The 12,553-nt window shown below is 44.5% G+C and overlaps 1 protein-coding gene across 3 annotated transcripts in view; it reads left to right on the top strand.

Annotated features, from left to right (window-relative positions):
• LOC123854581 (polyunsaturated fatty acid lipoxygenase ALOX15) overlaps positions 1 to 12,553 on the top strand; it is a 71,743-nt gene that overhangs the window by 37,546 nt on the left and 21,644 nt on the right. The window contains exon 6 of one of the 3 annotated variants that reach the window (XR_010408496.1): positions 2,198 to 5,024. The exons of the other annotated variants lie outside the window; for them this stretch is intronic. The gene's annotated coding sequence lies outside the window, so the exon portion shown is untranslated. Of the gene's footprint in view, positions 1 to 2,197; positions 5,025 to 12,553 lie in introns of those variants that run through there. 3 annotated transcript variants of the gene reach the window in all.

Below are 12,553 nucleotides of genomic sequence, written 5' to 3'. Positions count from 1 at the left end.
ACTCTCCAGCACTATCCCTTTTAAGTCACACCTCTTGTGCCTTTATATTTGTTGGAAAATTGAGTCGTTTGTTCTGTAGAATTTCCCACAAGCTGGATTTGGCTGATAGCATTCTCACAATGTGGTTTAGTGTTCTTCTGTAATTTTCTGGTAATAGATCTGAGGTTTGGTTAGATTTGTGTCCAATTTTCTCTTTCTCTCTTTTGATAAGAATACTTACAGATGGTGCTGTAGTTTTCCTGTTGCATCATATCAGAAGGAACGTAGTATTTGGTTGAATCACTTCTAGGATGCTGAGATTCATCACTGGGTTTAGTTGTAACCAGCTCAGTCCCTCTGTCGGAGTGCACCCCATCGGCCCCTCACCCAGTGACTTTCCTCGCTGTTCATGGCCACCACCTAGAGCTGTTATTTCATTAGGGATTCCAAAATGGTGATTTTCTAATTCTGGCATTTTCTTTTGCATTTATCAATTTTAGTTCTCTTCTGATACACATTTAATGGGAGGAAAGGATCAACCAGGAAGAGACTGTACAGTCATTTTTAAAGAAGATTTATTTACTTATTTATTTGAGAGAGAGAGAGAGAGCAAGAGCACAAGAGCAGGGGGAGGGAGAAGCAGACTCCCCGCAGAGCAAGGGAGCCTGATGCAGGGCTCAATCCCAGGATGCTGGGCTCATGACCTGAGCTGAAGGAAGACCCCCAACTGACTGAGCCACCCAGGTGCCCCTGTACAGTCATTTCTTTGAGGAGTTGGCCCTGTGTAGCCCAGTTGGGGGGCATTGAAAGAACCATTTGTAAAGACTTGGGGCACTTCTCCTGAAGAAGAGTGCAGCCTCTCCTTCCTAGCTGAGCGCTGGTGGAGCTGCGGAAAGGAGGCTGTCCTGTGCTGTTCAGGAAGCACAGTGGGAGGCTTCTTGGGACAAGAAGTTTGCCGAGTTTCTGAGTCTTAGTTGGGGCTCAGTTGGGGGAAAGGGAACAAGCTTTGAATTGGATGAAAGATGGACACTTGGTCCTAGATTAGATCTATTAATATCCAAAATTATCATTGTTCTAACAGCCAAAGTGACACAGAAACCTATAGGAAACCTAATTATGCAGGTATATTCAGTTTGTGAAAATTCACTGAGTGTATACCCTTATGTGTACTTTTTTATATGCATCTTCAATTTCAATAAAAATTTTAAAAGAAAGCTACAGGTTGTAATATAATCCAGACGTAGAGAAGAGAGATCTCACACAGCAGGTTTGCGGACAGTGGAGAGTTAAAAATAGAGATTTTAGCATTGTGCCCATTTATGCCAGCGACAGGTTATTATCTGACCCTCTGTTGTGTCCAGTCTGATGTAGCCAGGTATGTGTGCCTTGCTGGGGAAGAATATTACCACGAAATGAATGAAAGTGCCGTTTTGGAACATTCCCTGCAGTTGGTGTGTCAGTGGAATGGAGGAGGCCATTGGAGTTGGGCAGGGCAGTTGAGAGGCCCTTGTTTGCCAAGCCCTGCTGATCTTATCTGTTAAAGGTCTCTTCAGTCCTTCAGCGTCTCTACATCCTCACAGTCTTCACCCTGGCTGAAGCTGCCTGGGCTCCCGCTGCAGGATCCTAATTGGTCCACCTTTGCCCACCTGCAACCTGCATCCAGTTCCCTTACCACGCTAAAGCTAATCGATCTGAATCATTCAGGATTCTCGTGGCTGGATCCATTCTCAGGAAGGTTTTCCTACCTAAGTGGCGGCCCCCAGTGCCTCCAGATGAGTGACCCCATTGCCCACGTAGATGGTATTGGAAGGCATTGGGAAAGATGAGCTTCAGCAAGGATGGTTTTGTGATGAGACCACCTCACTGGCTGCACCTGGTCACTAGATAGAGAAATAGCCAGGATGCTTTTACTCCTAGGACATAATCCAGCCTCATCCACCCCAAGGGGAGTGTCTGGAACGTGGCCAAATCAAGAAGTCTGCCCATTCCCCACTTTTTTTTTCCCTTCTCTAAGTTTTATTTCTGTGAGGCCTGGGGACTCTGAGCCACCCAGAGGGATCACTTATCTATTGCATTGTTCCCCTCCCCGATTTCTGGGAATCTCACATCTTCTCATCCACATGTGAACCAGGAGAGGAGCCCGGTTCACACCCTATTGCTGGGTGCAGCTGATTGCGCCAGAGATAAGCACCTGACTAGGTTTGGCCAATCATTCCAGGAATCTGGAAGGAAGGCTGAGAGACGCCGGCTCAGACTGATGAGGTGAAGGAGACTTCCTGTGTGCCGGTCCCAGCCTTCTCTGAGCCTGTTTCAGAGGCCCCGACGTATCTCTGCCCTTGCGCCCCGTGTGAAATGCCAGGACCCTTCCAGTAAGCTTTCCCTTACAAATGTAAGCTGGCTTCCATGGGTTTCTGTAACCGGGACTCAAAATAATCCCACCTCATGACTCCCAGAGAACACTGTCTGAATTCCTTTTTATGAGCCTAAAGACTGCCTGACATTTGTCATAAAATTGTTTTTCCCCCCATGGAGGAAAAGGTGGAAATGACAGACGGTACGTATAAACCAGTAGCCACACAGTCCTACCCTCCTCACAAAAAGCAGGTGTTGCCGCAATGGAGGAACTTTGCTGTTTGCAGAATTCCCACTGGAACTCTCTTCTTTGACTGTAAGTCCTATGCAGCTGTGCTTACTTACACTTTATTGTTGCTATTCAAGAATAAGAGGGAGTTGTCCTCGAACCCGCCCCTGGGTGTCCCCAGTGAAAGAACAGTTGTGAATAGATGTTCACACATGGAGTCAGGTGGCCATCACCACTGTCCCTCATTTCTGTCCCTTGGAAGGATCTAAGTGCTAGCTCCTCCTGAGCCCAATGGCACTCTTCCAAGAAAGTAGAGCATCCAAAATACCTGAAGGTTGAAAAACAAGAGCTTTATCTCAGCCGAGGAGGGTTAAAACTCAGTTAGATATTGTTTGAATATTTCTTGGTTCTGATTTGGCTTGATGATAAAGGGGAGAATATTACAGAGAGAAGCCATTGACTTGTATCTGTCCCTTTTTGTCCTGAAAAAGGTCCAGCTTGTGAAGAAAGGTTTCCTTGGTTTGGGCAAAGTCCTAAAAGAAACTGGCATTGGGGTTGGTTGTGGGACTAGCTCTTAGGGTCAAGAAGGTAGTATCAGAAGGATGGGGGAGGGGTGCTGGAAGAGTCTGCCTCTGTCCCCCATCTTTCCTCCCTCCTTTGAGATGGTTGCCATGGGAGATGGTTGCGTTCCCTTCTGTTGCAGCCTAGGGTTTCCTGGAGGTACAGCTGGGAGAAGCCTGAAAGCTCTGCAGTGCTACTCCTCACCTGTTTCTCAGTGCTTTGTCCCTTGCCTCAGTTCTTAGGGTCTTTAAGATTCTGCCCTGGGGTGGTTTTAGAACATGTCCACAAATCCTTTGACACTCCATCCATGGAAAGATGGGGTCTTTGTCTCCCCCTCGCCCTGAACGTGGGCGGGTTTGTAACTCAATGTGTAACCAATAGAGTGTGATGGAAATGATGTTTGAACTCTGAGGCCAGGTCAGAAAACATGCTGCAGCTTCCTCCTTTGTTTGCTGAACACTCATTTTTGGAGCCTGAGCTACAGGGTAAGAAGTCTGAGCCCTGGGCGCCTGGGTGGCTCAGTTGGTTGAGCAACTGCCTTCGGCTCGGGTCATGATCCTGGAGTCCCTGGATCGAGTCCCACGTCGGGCTTCCTGCTCGGCAGGGAGTCTGCTTCTCCCTCTGACCCTCCCCTCTCTCCTGTGCTCTCTCTCAAATAAATAAATAAAATCTTTAAAAAAAAAAAAAAAAAAAGAAGTCTGAGCCCTGGTGGTAGAAAGAGGCCATGTGTTGGTGCTATGGTTAGTAGGTCCAGCAAAGGTCTCAGCAGACGGCCAGCATCAAATGCTGGACATGGGAGTGAGGGCAACTTCATGCGAATCCAGCCTCTAGCAGTTGGATCTTCCAGCCAGGGAGCCCTCCCACCTGAGGCCCCAAAGGTCATGGAGCAGAGATGGGCCTTTCCTGCTGTGTCCCCACCTGAATTCCAGACACACAGAATCTGTGAGCAAAGTAAAATGTTTGTTCGAAGCCTTTATGTTTTGGGTTAACTTGTTATGCAGTTAACCCAAAGTAATGAGAACACCCTCCCACACTGAGCCTCCCTACACCCTCTCTGTACAACTGAAAGCTTGGAGGGCAGTAATTGAGCACTCGTGGTCTCTGCAAGCATGCTGGCTCCCAAGAAGAAAATAAATGGAGGGGTTAAGTCAGGCATTCCCATCTTATTCTTCCCATAATTACCAATGAGATATGGCATTCCATCGTCCCTGAGACCTGGAACCCTACAGGGACTAAGCATCCTTTCCATCAAAGAAAAATCAGAAGAGGGACACGAGTGTTCACCTCTGTCAAGAAGTGTATTTTAAAAGTTTTTTTCTTCATTTCCTCCCCTCCCCCAATTATTTCAGTGTACTCTTTTATTTCTTTTTGTTTTGTTATAGTGTAATAATATAAATTATAGTAAAGTTAAAAGAATGAGTTATGATAAAAAGTTTTTAAAAATTTGTTATAGAATTATATACAATGTCATATATAATTAAAATTTTGTAATAAAAGAATAAAAATTCTTTGATTGTTTTCATTGTTTTGTTCTCTTCATTTTCGTGTTCTTTCAAATGTTTTGTGTTCCTTGGATAGCTCTTCATACAAGTGTGAGGCATTACAGAGCTGACTGGAAGCTCTGAATACATAGGCAGGGTTTGAGAATGTGTGGGCCTCTCATAGGGAAACTGGGAGGTGAAAGGGCTGTCTTTGGGTATACCTCCAAAGGTTAATTAGAACAGAGTTCTTTTCTCTGGAGTAGTTTAGTTCTGCAGACAAGAAGTGCCCTGTCTCCTGCTTTGGTAGTGTGAGCTACTTGCAAATCTAGGAACAGGTTGGGGAGGGACTGGGTTCCCCATCATTCAGCATTAAGTGTCACTTAATCTCCCTGTTTTCAGGCTGTTGGGGAGAGAAAATTTTCCTATACCCTTGAAAGATTCTTCCAGTTGCTCTAAGAATTAAATTGACATAAGACAGATTAACAGGAGAAAATCAAATTTAATTTCCTATGTACGGGAACCCCACATATATGAGAGGTTCACAGATAGGTAAAATGAGGTATATGTGCCGTCCTAAGCTAAGGAATGGCATAAGGGCCTGGGGTTCGAAGAGGAAGAAAGGAATTCATAGGGCAATAAGAGGAAGAACAGATGCTTGGTAATCAGATATCTATCCTGCTATTGGTTGGGTCATTCAGATAAAATTTATCTCTAGTGATAACTCTTATTTTGGGAAAGACCCCCAATTTAGATTCTTCTAGGTAGTTAAGGGAGGGGCAAAAGTTTCTCTTGGGCCCAGAGGGTCTCTATTGCCTTCAGCTCAAAATAGTCTACATGCCAAAGTGGCACATTTTGGGGAGACTTGTCCTGAACCCCTTCAAGTCCCATACTTCACCTCACTCCCTCCACCCTACCTGGTCTCCCCAAGCCCAGAGCATCTCGCCTCTTCAAAAGGTAAACCTCTCGATCTTGCAGTGGGAAAGGGTGCCAGCAGGTGTATGTGGGATAGGTAGGGATTTGGTGGTCTGATCCCTTAGTACCTCACTTTGAAGTACCCTCTCATCTTGGCCTTGTGTCTCACCCACAGCTTTTGTGGTGTCTTGACTCTCCAAGGGCTGAGCCTTCCCAGGTTCTGGTGGGGTTTAATTGTCCCCCTTCCCACAACACCCGTCTTCAGCATTAGGAAGATTAAATTGACCATCTAATCATGGAATTCAGACCCAAACTCAGATTTGTCCATCCTCAAACCTCTACATTTATTAGTTTATTTTATGAAATTAGAATAACACCTGGTAAACCTGAGAAAATAGGATTACCAGGGGAGTCAACTTCAGAATATAGATGCAGGATTCCTTTTTTAAAAATTTTATTTGGCAGATGCAGGATTCCTGAATAAAATGTTAACAAACAGGGGATGCCTTAAGCATCTGCTTTCGGCTCAGGTCATAATCCCAGAGTCCTGGGATGGAGTCCCGCATCAGGCTCCTTGCTCAGCAGGGATCCCGCTTCTCCTTCCTGCTACTCTCCCTGCTTGTGCTCTCTCCCTCCCTCTCTCTTTCTCTCCCTCTCTCTAACAAATAATAAAATAAAATCTTAAAAAATATTTTTTAAAATGTTAACAAATGGAATCCAGCACAATATTGAAAAATCTACGCATGGTAGATAACTCAGTAAAGAAATGCCAAATAAAATGAGATACTACTTTTGATTGTGTGTGTGTGTGAGATGAACTTGGAAGGGATTTTAAGAAAGATACTAGCCGGGGCACCTGGGTGGCTCAGTCGGTTAAACGTCTACCTTGGGCTCAGGTCCTGGGATTGAGCCCCACATCAGATTCCCTGCTCAGCCTCTCCCTCTGCCTGCCACTCCCCCTGCTTGTGCTCTTTCTCTGTCAAATAAATAAATAAAATATTTAAAAAAAAAGATACTAGCCATTGCAGGCAGTGGTAGAGGAAATAGGCATTCTCCTATGTTTCTGGTGTGAGAGTAAATTGGCATCACTTTTCAAGGGGTAACTTTTTACTATATGTGGCAGACGTCTTAATATCTTTTGACCTAGAAGTTCCACTTCTAGGAATTTATTTTCAGGAAATAATTGCCATATATGCAGAAATTTGGTATAAGGACATTCATTTCATTGTTGTTGGTTTTTTTTAAAGATTTTATTTATTTATTTGACAGAGAGAGACATAGCGAGAGCAGGAACACAAGCAGGGGGAGTGGGAGAGGGAGAAGCAGGCCTCCCGCAGAGCAGGGAGCCCGATGTGGGGCTCGATCCCAGGACCCTGGGATCATGACCTGAGCCGAAGGCAGACGCTTAACGACTGAGCCACCCAGGCGCCCTCATTGTTGTTTATAGTATTGAAAACTTGATAACAATTTGCCCACTAATACGGGCTTCATAGGAGAGATTATAGTATCAAACATAAATTATGTTGAAAAATAACACCATGAAAATATGATGATGATATGCAAAGTGAAATCATGGTTTGAAACAGTATGTTCTCAAGTTTTTGTACTATAAGGGATTCTTTCTGTTGCAAAAACTCAACTAAGAGTGATTTAAGAGAAAGAAAAAGAACGTATTGATTCATAATCCTGGAAAGTCAGGGAGTATAATGTCTTCAGGCAGGCTGGACCCAGGTGCTCAAGGATCATCATTAGTAATGTGCTTTCGTCTCTTAGTTCACCTTTATTTTGTGTTGGTTTTACGTTCAGGTACACTTTCCACAAGTGTTGTTAAACAGGGTGTATTAGAGTTTTCCAGAGAAACAGAGGCAGGAAAGCCCAGGGGTGTAGTTCAAAGGACTCAGAGCCAGAGAGCTGATGGTGTAGATTCCAGGCTGGTTCTGAAGGGCTGTGAACCAGGAGTGCTGAGGTCAGGAGAAGATGAATGTTCCAGCTTAAGTAGTCAGGCAGAGAGCGAATTCAACCTTTCTCCACCTTTTTGTTCTATTCAGGCCCTCAGCAGGTTGGATGAGGTCCATCCACATTGGGGAGGGCCATCTGCTTTGCTCAATCTACCCATTAAAATGCTGATCTCTTCTGGAAACACCCTCACAGACACACCCAGAAATTATGTTTAACCAGCTATCTGGGCATCCTGTGGCCCAGTCAGGTTGACATATAAAATTAGCCATCACAGAGGGCCTACCAGCAGCCCTGGGATTATATTACAGAAAAAGTTTTTCCTTCCAAATCATTCCAGCCAAAATTCCAGTGCTAAATCTCTTTGACCAGGCCTGGGTCATGTACTCCTCTCTTCAGCTGAGAGATGGTGTGGGTCCCACCTGAATTTTATAATAATGACAATAGCTAAAATTTATTGAGTACTAATTATGTGTCAGATTAGGAATCTCAGTTTGAGTTCTGTGATTAGATGTGTAACCTTGGGCAGTTCAGTCTCCCCATGCTTGGAAAAAGACACGCGGTCCATGTCCTTAGTATTATTTCACTTACTCCTCTTGACAGCCCTACTGAAATAGATTCTGTCCTCATTTTACAGATGAGGAAACTAAGGCTCAGGCACTTTAAACACATTATACACAACAAAAGAATTAGCAAATGGAGAACCCATTCATATGGGTTGAGAATGTGGGAGGAGGCAGTTCCCCAAAAAATCAGAGGCTCCTTGGAACGTCAAAGACAGCCCAAAACAAAAGCAAACAAAAGCAAAACAAACAGCCCCGCAGAATATAGGGATTTGAAAACTCTATAAATCTATCATTAATATACTCATAAGGGCATAAGAATATATTCCACTCATATTGTAAGAAGAGGATGATGTAATCATAACTTTAAGAGGAAAAGAGCCCTTAAAATTAAAGCAGGAGAGTGGACCTGAAAAATGTACTATAAGAGTTGGAAGGTCAATTTGAGGAAATCCCTGAAGAAGACAAAGAGATGGAAAAAAGGAGAGCAAAGATAAGCCTGAATAATATCTGAATAATAGAGTTCTAGAAAGAGAGAACAGAGAACATTTAGGGGAGGCAGTCATCAGTAAAACGATACAGAAACATTTACCAGAACTGAAGGACTTGAAGTTCCAGATTGAATTCACCCAGCTGAATTATCAATCAAATATGAAAGTAAATAAAGACATTTTCAGACATGCAAGATTTCAAAGTGTTTCCCTCCCATGGATTCAGAGCAAAGCTACTGGAGGCTGTGCTTCTTGAACAAGAAGGCATGGGACACCTCAGATAAGAATCTGACCCAGGGGCGAGGTGGAGGGGATCCTTAGGGTGAGAGTGATGGGAGAGTCCAGGGGGCCAGCCGTGCACTAGATTCAGAAGGTAACAGTTTGGATCGAAGCACTGTGACCGCAGAGAGACATGGCGAGAGCTGCCCCCATTATTACCCCGCTACCACCACACTAACCTTAAACCAAGGACGAAACGCCCGGAGGGAGAGTCTGACCCAAGTTTTTCTCTGTACTTATTTTATTTTGATCACATGTTGATGAAGTTCCGGCTCATTTCTGCATGCCTCGCTGCCTGATGTGCTGTATATGTTGCCTAGAAATGTTGAAGGAGAAGTCATGGTGAACTGAAAATAACAAAACAGCCTCCCTCTCTGGACAAACACCTAAAACCTGGTCCATGCCATGGTGCTGCCACATGTCTCAACTATGCTGAGCCTGATGCCTGGTTTTACTCAACCCCATATTCAATGATTTTCCTGTCAAAGGCTCTTGTAAATGCTCAGGAAAGCTGAAGCCCACTAGTGGCCCAGAGACCATTCAGCTTAGCTTCTCCATGAGCTTCCCTCCAACAGTGGTGTCATCAGCCTTTCCTTACAGTCCTTAATTGCTGCTTGCTGCTCAGATTTTCAAAACTTAGTAATATTTAGGGATGCATATGTAGGTGGAAAGCTAAAAGGGAAAATGGGAATGATCGGCACAAAGTCATCACAATGGTCACTGCTGGGGGTAGAGAAGAGACTACAATTGAGGAGGGGTAGACAGAGGCTCCAGGAGGACTGGCCATGTTTTATATCTCAAACTGGCCAGATGATTGTTTATCCTATTAATATATTTAAATTGCACAAATGATTTATTCTCCCTTCTATTTGCATGATGCAGTTCACAACAAACCATTGAAAAAATCAGGTGCTGTTACTCAGTAAAAGGGGAATGAATGTGGAAAGCAGAAATAAGAGATGTTTATCCAGTGTCTTTGGAAGATGAAAACACCTGCGAAAAGAAAGGACAGGGCAAGGACATTTGTGCCTGTCTCTTTTTGTTGCAAGGAATATAGAGACCTGCTCAATTTAACTCAAGAAAGGAAAGGGGCTGTTTTGAGCCTACATGTGGAATGAACTGGAATGATAAAACTCAGGCAGTTTTTTTTACTCTCCCTCCAGGCATCTCTGTGTCTCTGTGTGTCTACTCTGTTCCCTATTGGCCATATCGTAAACCTCCCCCAAATTCATTGGCTTAAAACAACAATCAGCTTTTATTTATTGGCTCATGATGCTGTAATTGGCAAAGGGATTGGCAGGGATGGCTCATCTCTGCTCCATGAAGTGTTGGCTGGGCCAGCTTGACTGGAGCTGGAGGATGTGGATGACTTCACTCGTTGTGTAGCTCCTCAGCTAAGGTGTCCAGAGCATGGGGCCGGTCTCTCCAGCAGGGTTCTTGATATGATAGCTCAGGGCTCCAGGAGAGGTAAAGCAGAAGCTGTCAGGCCCTTTGAGCTCTAGAACTGATACCATGTCACTTTTGCATTTTGTTGGTCAGTGCAAGTCAGTATGGTAAGGAGGAGAAACAGATTTCACCTCCTGATGGGAGAAGTGGCATGTGCATACAAAGATGGGAAGAATACTTGGCAGCTGTTTTTGCAAATAATTTTCCCTATCTTTTCTCCCACCACATAATTTTGGATTACATGACTCACTCGTCATCCACTCATGACCTACTCATGATCCACTCATGATTTTCTGTCACCCCCAACTTTACTGCTACCTAGAAAATGCTTTTTGTGTTTTTTAGGTCCAAATTCCTAAGAACTGATTGGTTCAGTTCATTTTTTTTGCCCCACCTCCGTGCTCAAAGGTCAGAGGCCAACCTGTTCTTTTCCTCAAGTTTTTAGTTTGAAAAAACATTAAGCCTTCAGAATAGTGGCAAGAATAAAACACCAGATGGCTATACACCCTTGACTTGGATTCACCCATTTTAGCATTTGCCACATTTGCTTGATCACACTTTCTTTTTCTATGCATATGTGTATGGAGTTGGTTGGAGACATCATGACATTTTACCATGAAATACTTTAGTATATATCTCTGGAGAACAGGGGCATTGTCTTATATAACCATAATCAAATGATCACACTCATGAGATTTAACAATCATATATAATCTAATGTACACCCATATTCATATTTCCACAGTTGCCCCAATAATGGCCTTCATATATGACTTTTTTGGATCCAATATTCAAACCATGATCACAAGTAGAAATTAGTTGTCGTGTCTCCCTAATGTACTTTTATTTAGGCAAGTTCCCTGGCTGTCTTTCATCTTTTATGCCATTGACTTTTTCAGAAAGTCTGGACCAGTTGTTTGCACAATGTCTTTCAATTTTGGATTTGCCTAATTATTTCCTCATGACTAGATTCAGCTTAACCTTTTTTGGTAGGAACCAAACCAAATCAATGGCTAGCCCATTGACTGGCTGCCCTTAGACAGTTGCTGGACATCACCTGTCTGTGCTCACCCCTGCTGCTCCTTTCCCCGCTTCCCTCAGGTTCCTTAGCTCAGAGGCTTCTGGATAAGTTTGGCCAACAGAAGGCAGTGGTGGATGATTGGAGAGTAGGAGAAGGGGAGGACTGGGACATTTCCCCTATTTCTCTGTCCCTGTGAGGTCCTTGACTGTGGCTCCTTCTCTTCTATGAGTGTCCTCCTCCCTCCAAACAGCCCCTCCCTCTGTGGTTCCAGCTCCCCGGAAATCCCTGTCCTTGGTTCTGGCTCCGGCTGGCCCCGACCTCCATGCTCCAATGAAACCTCCCTCTCCTGCTGCCCCTTCAGCCCTAGGGTAGCAGTGGCTTCCGGCTGTTACTAACCTCTCCCTCGCCTCACCATCCTGTGGTTGGCCTCTCAGCTTTTCCATTTCCTGTGTAATCAATTTTCTTTATTTGGCTTGACGGGCCCAGGGTGGTATCAGTTTTCCTGACTACACCCTGACTAATACAGATAGGGTGCTCATCCTTGGTCTCGTCTGAGCGACATGTGGTCTAGGGTTACATGGTATCACTTAAGGCAGCCGTAGGGGCTCTAGGAGGGGAGATTCCTTCATAAGGAGGGGTAAGCGCTAGCCTCTCCCTGCTTACACAGGAAGGGAGTATACGCAAAGGTAACATCTCTTGGGTAGACTTTTAGATGATTTCCTATTATTTCTTCTTCTTTTGTTTATCCAAATTGCCTACATTTTCTTTTTTCTTCAAGATGTTGTTTAATTATTTATTTGAGAGGGAGAGCACGCGTGAGCACAGGCAAGAGGGGAGGGGCGAGGGGGGGAGGAGCAGAGGGAGAGGGAGGGGGAGAAGCAGACTCCGTGCTGAGCACAGAGCTGGACGAGGGGCTCCATCTCCCGACCCCGAGATCATAACCTGAGCCGAAACCAAGAGTCGGACACTTAACCAACTGAGCCACCCAGGCACCCCCCAAATTACCTACATTTTCTACGGTGGTGGACCTGGATTGTTCTGTCATGAAGAAAAAATTGCCAGCGTTCCACATTTAGGAAAGGAGAGGAAACAGTCATGATGCCATGCACGGTAAGACACACCAGAGAATATGGAAGTGGCTGACCCCCATAAAATCACTTTGGCCCCTGAGTCTTTTTCTCCAGCTTCACTGAGGTATAGTTGACCAATAAAATTGTGATAGATCTGAAGCATACACCGTGATGATTTGACATGCATATGCAATAAGAAAGGATTTCTGCGGG

Source organism: Mirounga angustirostris, unplaced genomic scaffold (assembly GCF_029215605.1).
Source record: "Mirounga angustirostris isolate CCGP_5_RB_7025 unplaced genomic scaffold, mMirAng1.0.hap1 SCAF_17, whole genome shotgun sequence".
Taxonomy (NCBI): domain Eukaryota; kingdom Metazoa; phylum Chordata; class Mammalia; order Carnivora; family Phocidae; genus Mirounga; species Mirounga angustirostris.
This window is presented reverse-complemented; position numbering and strand designations above follow the sequence as displayed.